We start from the raw sequence: 11,466 nt of genomic DNA on the forward strand, positions 1-11,466 counted from the left end.
TGCTCCTGGGGGTCTCTGCTCCTGTGGGGGGAGCTCTGCTCCTCGGGGAGCTGGGCACGGGAGTGCGCACATTGGAGCCAGTCGCACCAGCACTGATCCCACTCCAAATGGTGAGATGAGCCTTTTGTGTAAATAGCAGAGGTTGGATCCAGAGTCTTCCTGTGTCTACGGAGTTACCAGTAAAGCCAACTTGGAGGAAAGAAAGGAAATGCCTGTTCCATGACTGTGTCCTAAGAATTTAAAGCTCACAGCAGAGCACACGTGAGATCTCATCCAGTAAATACACTGGGGTCTTGACTCTGACTTGTCATGAATTTGGCATTCTCATAATGTTATTTCTCTTAAAATGTCTAATCAATCATTTTTGTGTGATGGTTATGTGTGCGTAAGTGTCCTGAAGAAAATGTTGTGGATGGAAGTGTGGGCATCAGTGGTACCAGAAGGGTTGGTGGCCCTGGGGGCTGCCCGAGCTCACACCATTTGTCACCAGCAGTCTTTCAGATTGCATCTTATTCCAGAGCTCACTGGGGCTCCCATCTCTCACTACGTGTCTTGAGAGAATATTTGTTCAGAGGGGAGGGGACGGGGTGCTTCCAAGTCTGGGTTCTGGGGTTCCCTGTCTAAAGGTGGCACTGGCACAAATCCTTTATTCATGGAGTAATGAAGCCCCCCAGTCTCGTGGCTAATTGGGCCTCCCTGTCCTTCTTCATGTTAGGAGCCGGAGGGCTTGGGTTAGGCCCCCAAACCTGTTTTTTGGTGAGCTTTCAGCCCTATCACACCACCTGGGTTGTCCCGTTTCAGTCACATGACTTTGATTTTTGCAGGTAGGTGTGAATCCTGGATAGTGCCTGGGGCTTCCAGGTTTCCCCTACAGTAGGGACAATGAAAAAAATTCACTCCGTAAGGTGTGTTCAGGGGCCTCGAGGACAAGTAGGGACCGACAGACAGATGTCTGGATGGGTGGCGATCAGGCCCAAGTCTTGGAAGAACAGAGATTCCATTACTGTTTTAACAGTGAACTTGAGGGAGGAATTCGGGAAGGTCTGATGCAACTGAGATTAAAAGTATTATATGGTTTTTATTGTTAGCAGTAGTGGTTTTTAACCCTTAGACCCAGTCCCCCCTGTTTATAATAAATATTTTGTAACCTTTCTTTTCTGGTGCCCGGAAGTGAACGTCGTAGAAAATGTAACCTAACTATAAATATGATAAACAAATAGACAGGTAGATGGAAAGATGTGGTACCTAAATTCTTATATTATGGGGTATTTTATATTCTATGCTAATTAGTGACCTCTCAGGACAAAAGGCACATAGGAAGGGAGTCACTTCTAATAAACTATTTTTCCAAGCCTTACCTAACTGGGAAACAAGTGGCTTCAGAATGTTAGAGCACCTCCCATGTCCCCGGGGAAATCTCCTTGTCAGAGTTACACTTGCTGATGGTGTCCTGTGCCAAGTGCAAGCACATGCGGTTCGGAAGCTGCCCGGAGGCTGACTCCGGGGATTCCTTCTCCGTCGCAGCTGTGAGGGAGCCTTGTCTTTCCTGACCACAACCACAGAGGTGATTTTGAATCTCTGAAAACGGCCATACCAGTGTATATCACAACCCACACAAGATATGTTGAATAAAGTAGAAAACTTTAAGTGTCTCCTTTAGGATAGAAATAGGGTATAAAAGAAATAAATTAAAAAATTCTAGTGCCCGAATAAGTGCTACATTACACTGGCTGCATCATAAGGTTAGAAAACTTCATTACTGCTTTACATACCACATCTTGCAGTTAGATTTTATTAATCTTTTTTTTCCCTAAAGAAAAAACAATCATTTGATGAGTTCTTGTGTCAGAGGTGACGAGCAGACAGCAAGAGTAAAACCGGGAATCTTGATGCTTGTCAGTCTAAGACCATCTCCGTCACTGCGCAGATCATCTTTACTCATTTTACTGCACTTTTTGGAATCACCTTCTCACTTGGAAAAAACCCTGTGTCAGTTGGATTTGTTAGTAAAACAATTCTTTTTCTTACCTAGCGCATCAGTGATGTTTTCAAGATGATAAAAAAAAATTGGCCCATGGCATTTAAACAGTTGCGTGTTCTCGTAATTCATGGCTCACAGTCTCGTATTTGTCACAATTGGAGAACTGTTTTCTTTGTGCAAATTCTCATTGCTTTGGTGACGCAGGGACACGTGTCCTTACTGGATGGAGTATGATAGTAGTTGTTTGCATTCTCTCCCTAAATCTGGATTCCTGTGTTATGTTTCCTGTTAACTTAAAAAATAGGAATATTGTTATTTACCTAAATAGCTAACCTCGCACCAGTGATGCATATAAAATTGGTCCAAATAGGAATTCCAATATTAAATGAGACAGTAACTTCACAACCCACTGTTCCAAAAATTTGGATTGATGGTTCAATTATACCAGGGACATTAACTGTTTTAATTGAATCAATCATTGCTTTCTTCAATAAAATTTTCCATTCCATCTGCTCTTTTGGTTTATTGTTCTTCAGTGTTTCATTTGCTTTCTTTCCCAAAAATATATGATTTTGGCTTTTGTCATTGAAAATCATTGCTGGTTTTGCTACCTCATGCTGGAGAGGAAGGCTTGTGACTGTTTTATAGTCACTGATTTCATGGTTGTATGAGTGCTTAATGCCACCTTGCAGGGGTGTGGAGACCTAATGAAGTGTGTACATAAAAGGCTTAGTCTACACTGAGTGCAGGGTTAGTGTTCACAGCCCATGTCATCAGTATCATAATTAATCCATTACAATCATCCTCTATTAATCAGTGTTATCCTTCTAACGTCTCCAGGAGAGGAAATGTAGTATTCTGAATGCAAATATTTGCCAAACTTTTAGTCAATTCAACACCTTTAAAGCTTTGCTGTAATAGGACTGTGTGCCTGCTATCCCTACTTCTGCTCCTCCTGACCCAGGACGCGGTCTCCACGGCTGATGATCCACAAGACAATGGATTCTTGATCCCATGGCTCTGTGTGTTCTGGGACATCTGGGGACTTCAGCACTGTTTTAGGGGCTTTGGGTCCCACCTCTTCATAGCATTGCTGAGATGAGATCTGTGCGTTCACCCTCATTCTTGAGCGTATGGTGTATTTTTTTCTAGAACCAACACACGCCACCATGGCAGCACTGCTTTGACCACGTGCTTGGACAGCGAGTGCATGTCAGTTCTTAGGTTTAAAGTTTTCTGTTCTAATTTCTAAAATGGGGTATATTGATGGATACACTCCATGTAAACAGAAGCTCTTTGGGGTTTTCAGCAACTTCTAAGAGTATAAATATTCCTGAAGCAGCTAACCTTCCTCCCAACAAGTGAGGAGCAAGCCGGCAAGTCCTGGGTGCCTGTGGCGGCCAAGCTCTGCAGTCCAGGCTGCTCACCGAGGAGAAAGGAGAAAAACTTAAAAGCCTACTTCCATGTTGTCTTCCATAGAATCTCAGAACTGAAAGTTTTAATATCTAAAGAGGGGTGTTTTTTTAAATAAATTTTTTATTTTTTTCCTTTTTCACTTTTATTAGGTAGAATTATTACAGTTCAACTCCACATACACATATTGCATGTAAATACATGTATAGAGTATACTGCATTTTTTTAGTTTACATATATGTAATAATTATTGTTTCTAAGAACAGATTAGAGCTTTAGATTTTTAAACCTACAGTTACCAGAGGAATAAAACCAACTACAAAAGAATAAACAGAATATAATAATCCAAGCACAAAGGACAGTTTCTTGAAGATGTGCTTACACATCTTCAAGAAATCAAAATAATAATTAGTTCATTGGTGGTCTTATTATTATTGCTATTAATTTTAGATTCTCCATAAATGAAGTCATACGGCATTTTTCTTTCTCTTTCCACCACACTTCACTTAGAATGACCGTCTTCAGGTCCATCCATGTTGCTGCAAATGGCATCTTTTATGGCTGAGTAGTATTCCATTGTAGATATGTATCACCTCATCTTTATCCAGTCATGTGCTGATGGACATTTGTGTTGTTTCCATGTTCCTTATTCTATGTCCCTTCTGGCAATAATTACTGATTTTAAATATTTTCCACCTTAAAATCCTTCCTGAAGGAGATGTGGTAACAGGAATCAAAAACAGTTACAGCACAGGGTTGTGTGTGATGGGCCCTGGGGGCTTGGTAGAAAGGTTGGCGGAAAGGATTTCAGATTCTGATCAAATGATTCCTCCTCTTGTAGCCCTGATGACCGCCTCTCTCACGGCCTGCCCTACAAGTCTGACCAGTCCCTTCTGTGAATCCCACTGTATTGTGCACAAATTTTGTCCAATTGGTGTCATCCATCAGGTACCTTAGGTGAGGCACCCAAGCTCCTGTGTTGGTTTCTTCCATCAGCCCTTAACTTCCTTGGGAGCCAGAACTGTCTCATTGCCCCAAGGATCCCTAATGCCTAGTGAGATGCCTGATACAGCTGGTACTTAATGAGCACATGGGTCAAATGGAAAAACCTGATCAAAGAAAAGGCCCTCATTTTTCAGACATGCCTACTTGAGTACATAGGGTAAAATGACATGTCTTCTGGGACTTGCTGTCAAATACTTCAACAAAGGACAAGGAAAAGAACAAAGGTCTGAATAAAGGAAATATGGAAAAGTTTGTGAATTTCTTAACCTGGGTGATGGGCTTATTGTACTATACTTACTGATGTATACTTAAGTTAGTTTATAATTTTACTATCATTAGCTGAATAACAAGTATTAATACGTATTAATTGAAATCCTTAGAACTGACCAAACTTACCCCACACAAAATCCTTATTGTCCTAGTAGTGTGTCTTATAGAAATCTTTTTCCCACAAAGACAGGAAAAAAGGGAGACAGATCCGTGCAGTATTTCCACGTTGTCAAAAGACCAAAGGCCGACACAAAAGAAGAGATTGTAAAGAAGATAAAGAGGCTGAAATCAATGTCCGGAAAACCTAGCTAACAATCCTAAATGGCCCAACTTAACTAACCTCAGCACTGCCGCATCAAGAATGGGGCAAATAGCACCTAGTGGATTTTTTTTTTAAATAAATAAATAATGATCCAGTTCCTACCACAGGCAATTATGGTAAGAGTGAGTATAAGTTCTAACAACAAATAGTGTACAAATCATAATTTCTACCTGATTCAAACTGCTTCTTCTATAAAATTTGAATCTTTTTATTCTTAAGACAGATTTGTGGCATATGACCTAGTGATAAAATTTTCAACTGGCTTGTATTCAAAAAGTTCACCATAGTGAGAATTTATTACATCAAGTATTCCTTTTTGGGAAACCCATGTGCCTTGTCACTCTCTTTCATAAGATTTCCTGTGGAAAATTCAATCCTTCATTCAGGAAAAGGCTGAGCAATATATCTCATGGAAAACCTTCATAAACTGCAACACAAGAAAATGAAAATGACAGTGAGCAGCCCGTGAAGCTGGCAGACACACAGCGCACGGCTGTGTTCCCGCCTCGACTTTCTGTAACCAGCAGGGAAAATGTGCATTTCAAGAAATAGACATAAACACTTTTCAGGACCTGAGCACACAATTTCCCTTTCAGGGTTTAGTGGGCTTCCATTTAATTCTATGAGAAATGTTTAAAACAACAGAACAACAGCTGAGATAGGGTTTAAAGTAACTTTTATGTCTTAGTGAAAATAAAGCCAACTGATAGTTATCATTTTTACTTTATTTGATCTCACTCTCTTACTTTACCTCCCCAACATCCTCCACAAAATGATGGTGAACATCCCCTCCTGGGTCAGAAGGCTAAGTAGAAAGTACCAATCACATTGCGGTGTGCTTTGTTGTTTTATTTTTCAAAACAAACAAGTTTCATTCATGTGATTTAATAATTAAGATCAGAAACAAAGTCTACTCAATAAATGTTAGGCAACACATGTCATCATAGCTGCTTATCAGGTTTGGCCCCACGTTACACACTTTTACATGGACATGTGCCATGTGCTGTCATGGGAAACGGTGAGTGGGGACAGGGTCTCTGCTCTCACAGGGCACACAGCCTGGTGGGGGAGGCGGTGTTCAATCATTGAACTTTTTTTTAATGCACTTACAAATTATGGGAAATGCTATTTAAAAAGAACAAAATGAGTCAATGAAAGTGAAAAATACAAGGACAGTATTTAGGCTGAGGGAAGACAGGGAACCTCTTTGAAGAGCTGACACTCCACTGAGACCCAAAGGACAACTCCGGTGCTGCAGGTGAAGGGCAGGGACACATTGATAAAGGGCTGATATCCAGAATATACCAAAATCTCTTTAAACTCAACAAGAAGGATGAACAACCTGATTAAAAAATGAGCAAAATGCCTGAACACACACCTCATCAAAGAAGAAATCTAGATGCCAAAGAAGTCTATGGAAAGATGCTCCACAGCATCTGTCATCAAGGGGATGCAGACTGGAACAGCGAGGTACCACTGCACACCTGTCAGAACTGCCAAAACGCAGAACACTGACAGCACCGAATGCTGGTGAGGATGTGTGGAACGTCAGGAATTCTCATGCATTGTTGGTGGGAATGTAAAATGGCCCAGATACTTTGGAAGATGGTCTGGCAATTTTTTACAAAACTAAACGTACTCCTAACATATGATCCGGCAACTGTGCTCCTTGGTGTTTACTCGACGAAATGGAAACTTATGTCCACACACAAATCTGCATACAGATGTTAATAGCAGCTTTATTCATAATCACCAGAACTCAGAAGCAACTAAGCTGTTCTTCAGTAGGTGAATGGATAAACTGTGGTCCAGCCAGAAAATGGACTATTATTTGGTGCTAAAATGAAATGAGTTATCAAGGCATGGAAAGACATGGAGGAACCTTAAATGCTTATTACTAAGTGAAAGAAGCCAATCTGGGAAGGTTCCACAACTGTCTGATTCCAACTGTATGGTGTTCTGGGAAAGGGAAAACCACAGAGACTAAAAGATCAGTGGCTGTCAGAGGCTAGAGGGGAAGGAGCAATGAATGAGGTGCAGCACGGAGCATTTTTAGGGTCACTAAGACAGACTACTCTGTATGATGCTGTGATGGTGGAAACGTGTCATTTTACATCTGTCCAAACCCACAGAGTGCACACCACCATGTGTAAATCCTAGTGTCAAGTATGGGCTCTAGGTGATGATGACGTGTCAGTGCAGGTTCACCCATTGTCGCAAATGCATGCTCTGGTGCAGGCGTCAATAGTGAGGAGGCTGTGGGGACAAACTGCAGTTCATACACCCAATCCAGCCCCAGCCACCGCTGTGAATAAAGCTCTGTGGGTGTGTGGACGGTCCGGCTGCTCAGGCGTCTGAACAGCAGAGCTGAGCAGCTGCAGCAGAGATCAGGAGGTTTGCAGACCCTGAAATATTTACTCCCAAGCCCTTGACAGAAAAAGTCTGCTGAGCCCTGTTCTACACGAATCACAATTCACCCTGATGAGACAGGACAGCAGGGCCCAAAACAGGCATGGTTAATGGGACTGAAGCTATGTTTTAGTTCCAACACCTTTGCTGAAGTCCTGCAGGTCCAGCGATAGGATGTAGCCAGGAAGCGTCTGCAGAAGGAGTCGGTAGAAGGCCTTTCAGCCAGGCTCCGGGATGCTGGGGTCCGCTCGCTGCACGGGGGCCACCCGCTTGAAGAAGGCGGACTTGCGGTGGAAGCCGATCAACTCATAGAGCTCGGAGAGGATGCTGCACTGCTGAATTCTCTCCTCGGAACGCTGAAGCACAGGGAGAAAAGCAACAAGCATCTGAATGAAACATGTAAGTGAAAAAAGACCCGTAAAAAAGGTTTTCCCTTAAAACAGAGACCCGATGACACAGGAAGGAAGAGGAAGGCTGACTTCGTGCACTGATGGGACCGGATGCAGAAACGCAGGGAAGCAGCGCTGTGCAGATGCTCCAGGCCCCCTCCGGGCCCCACCTCTCCGCGTTCAGCCTGTCCTTTTACTAGAAAGGCCCGTATTCCCTGAAACAGGGGAATCTGCTACCTAAACATGAGACACAGGGAAAGGAAAGAGGAAAAGGAAGAGAAAATAAAGGAACAACAGTTCATCTAGACCCTAGTGTTTGGGCGGGACTTTCACCAAACACACAACCTCTCAAAGCACAGAGCACACAGTGAGAGGCTGACAGAGTGACTGCGACTTCTGCTCCTTAAACACCAGCTACCTGCCAGCACACGCTGCACCCGTTACTGAATCATTACAATCATCTCAGAAACTATTACTACCCCAGCTCACAGGCAAGGAAATCTGAAACTCGGGGAGGAATTATTATCATCCTGGACAAAGTTCCACAGCCCAAAAGTGTCAGAGTCTCTGGCAGACCCTGGACTAAAATGCTCCTCATCACCACGGGTCCTGAGCCTCAGGCTGAGGCCACGTCAGGTCTGCACAGGCCCAGAGCACGAGTCTGTGGGACAGGGAATGCTCCCACTCTAAGTGCAAGGCCAAGGCCCTCAGGAAGCTATGTAATGAAACGAAATCCCCAAACTCATTTCCAACCTACTGCCCTGTCTGGGAGGACTGCTTGGCACATCTGCGCTGTCACCTGTGCACAGGCTGTGCAAGGGGCCCAGACAGTGACGTGACGTCCCAGTGGAAGTGGCTCGGAGACAGCTTCATCACAGGACACACTCTCCCGGCTTCCAACGTTAACTCTCCATTCCATTTCCAACTGGAAAGTAAGTTTAGACTTGTTTTCCTCTCCAGAAACAAAGAGAGTGGTAACATCAGTGGGAAACTCAAGACTGAAGAAGAGTCTCCTGGCCATTTGGAAGGATAGGCCGGGGAGGGAACAGAGACAGGGATCAGAAAGACCCGTGTTCCAGTCCAAAGTCTGCACATCTCTCGCTTTGACAGTTTCCTTATTAATACAGGTGATAAAATCTAATTATGATTGTTGGGAAAACTAAATGAAATAATGTATGCCACTAGCATAGGTGTAAAATCCTCCATGAGTGTTCCAGAAATGGACATGATCGTGGTTAGTTACTGTCTGCCAAGTCTTGGGTGCTAAGCTCACATCAGCCAACTAGAGATGTGCCAGAGAATGCCTCAACAGCCAGCAGCCTTCTCCAACTTGGAAGCTCACAGTGTCTGAGGAACAGGCAGTGGTGGATGCTTTGGGACACTCTGGAGGTAGCACTCCAGTGATGACTTTAAAAAACTGGGGAGAATTTAGGGGACCATACTGTTCAAATACAGAAAACTCATTCCATGTCTACCCACATTCATCTCTAGCCATGATGATTCAGAGAGGAAATACATATTCAAACGTACACCATCTTCCCACAAAATCATCTGCAAACGTAACTGGGTCCACTATCAGTCATCATCATTCGAAGAGAAGGATGGAAAAGAACAAAGCCAAGCTAATACGCTCCGGTATTTTGTTGGGTTACGATGTCACAGAGGAGACGGACAGGTCAACAAGGAACCACTCTGCCGTGATCACAGAGCCGGGGAGCGGGAGGGGCGGCAAGATGTATGACACAGCCGCAGCTGTGCCCGCGCTTCTAGGCAGGTACCCAATCACCTCGACAAGGTGTCAAATGCTTGTGCCCACGTCCTCATCACCTGACATGTATTAACGAGAAATGAAAACTTATAAACGTCCAATAACCTCGGTGGGTACACCGTCCAAAGAAAAAGTCACAGTTTGACAACTGGCCATCCCGGTTCCCTGGGAGTCATTCATGGAGAACCTTAAAAACCACTCCTCTGTCCTCAAGAAGTGCAGCCTACTTGTCCGATCTTTGGCTCAGAGATACAGCACGTTCACGTGGACTTTTATGTCTGCACAGATTTGACTGTCTTTCTCCAGGTTCACTTGTCCATTCTGAAGAGGCCTGAGTTAAGTCCAAATTCCATAAGATCAATTCCCTCCAGTGAAAATTCAACAAGCCTGCAATTACAAGCCAACTGAACAGGAATGTCCTCAGCTAAAAATGTCACCCACCCTTCACTGCTTTCTTAATCTCCTCTCCTGGCTAATTGCAACAGACTAACACCACCCTCCACCAAGTTCCCCAACTATGTCAAATAGAAAGTAAGATCCATAAAAGAGGAGACAACTCCATAGTCACCTCTGAATTCCTACCATACAGTAATGTCAATAAATAGAACTATGATTATGGCTTCTTTCCTTTAAAACCTTTCTGGTTATTTAAATGAGACCATGGAAGGGAAGTGTTTGGGTCCAGTATCTTGATCCAGAAGACTCTGGAGGCCTTTTTCAGAATGACTGTCCACTGATTCATTCAAAACACGACTTCTCTTTCCGGGAGGAGCTGTGATTTTCTGCCAGGAGTTTGTTGTCACTCTCATGCCAGAACAGCTTTAAACTAAACCCTTACTTTGGATATGTTATTTTTCCCCTCTTCCAAAAAAATTGACTTTCCTTACTTCCTTGCCTTGAGGAATGCTTTTTTCCTTTTCTTTCTAATTCACCCTTTTGTAAAGCAGGATTCTCAGGATGTGCTTGGCCTTACAAAAGAACGGCCATCGAACTCCCAGTGTGAGACGCCTCGAGCTCACCTCCTGCCCTCCTGCCAGGGCAACTGAATCTCAGTTCAGGAGCCAACCGGCACCCCAGGGCTTCTAAGTCTCGCTTATCTCCCAGAATCCCTGCTTTCTGGTTTGTCTTGGCTTCTGAGGATTTCCCCTCACTTTCTTGACAATTAGCTGTGCAGCTTGAAAGATGAGGAAGGAAGGTTTTATCTCTTAATCAGCATTTTAAGGAACTTATGTAATGAAGGTTTTCACGAGTTTCTAGAACCCTCCATTGCTGAGACAGAAAACACACTAGATATTTTCTAAATTTAGTTATCATGTGCATTTTTTCTTTGCTTTTGTTTTCTTAACTACTAACAGACATTTTTTAATTAAAAAATAAAATAAGGCCCCAAATAGGATAGAACATTGAAGGGGAAACAAAATTAAAGGGCAAAGACAGAAAAATGATAAGTCCTCTACAAATTTAATAGAATACATACACTATGGATCAGATCAGCAATTCTCAGTAACAGCTAATTGAAACCTGACCATGAGGTAAAACGTCTCTCCTGTCAGGAGATGGCTAACAGAAAATAGAGTTAAATCAACAAACTAAAATTCTAAGTCTGGCAAGGTATAGAAGTCTACCAGCTAAATGTGTCTTCTTTTGGAAAAGAGGGAGACTGACCAGCTCTTTTCTGTGGAGCCTGAGCCCACGGGAGGATGGTGAAGTGAGCTCAGTAAGAACTCAATTAGCAAAGTGAGTGATGAATAAAGAGACGTGAGCTTTGATGACAGAGATGATACTACTATTCACTTGTCCTTTAAGTATGTCTTCACATTCAATGATCAATACCTCGGCGTCCTCAGGGATTGAGATTATAGGAAAATGCACAGCCCAGGCCCAGACCTCCTCTGTGATTGTGACACTG

Source organism: Camelus bactrianus, chromosome 21, assembly GCF_048773025.1.
Source record: "Camelus bactrianus isolate YW-2024 breed Bactrian camel chromosome 21, ASM4877302v1, whole genome shotgun sequence".
NCBI lineage: Eukaryota > Metazoa > Chordata > Mammalia > Artiodactyla > Camelidae > Camelus > Camelus bactrianus.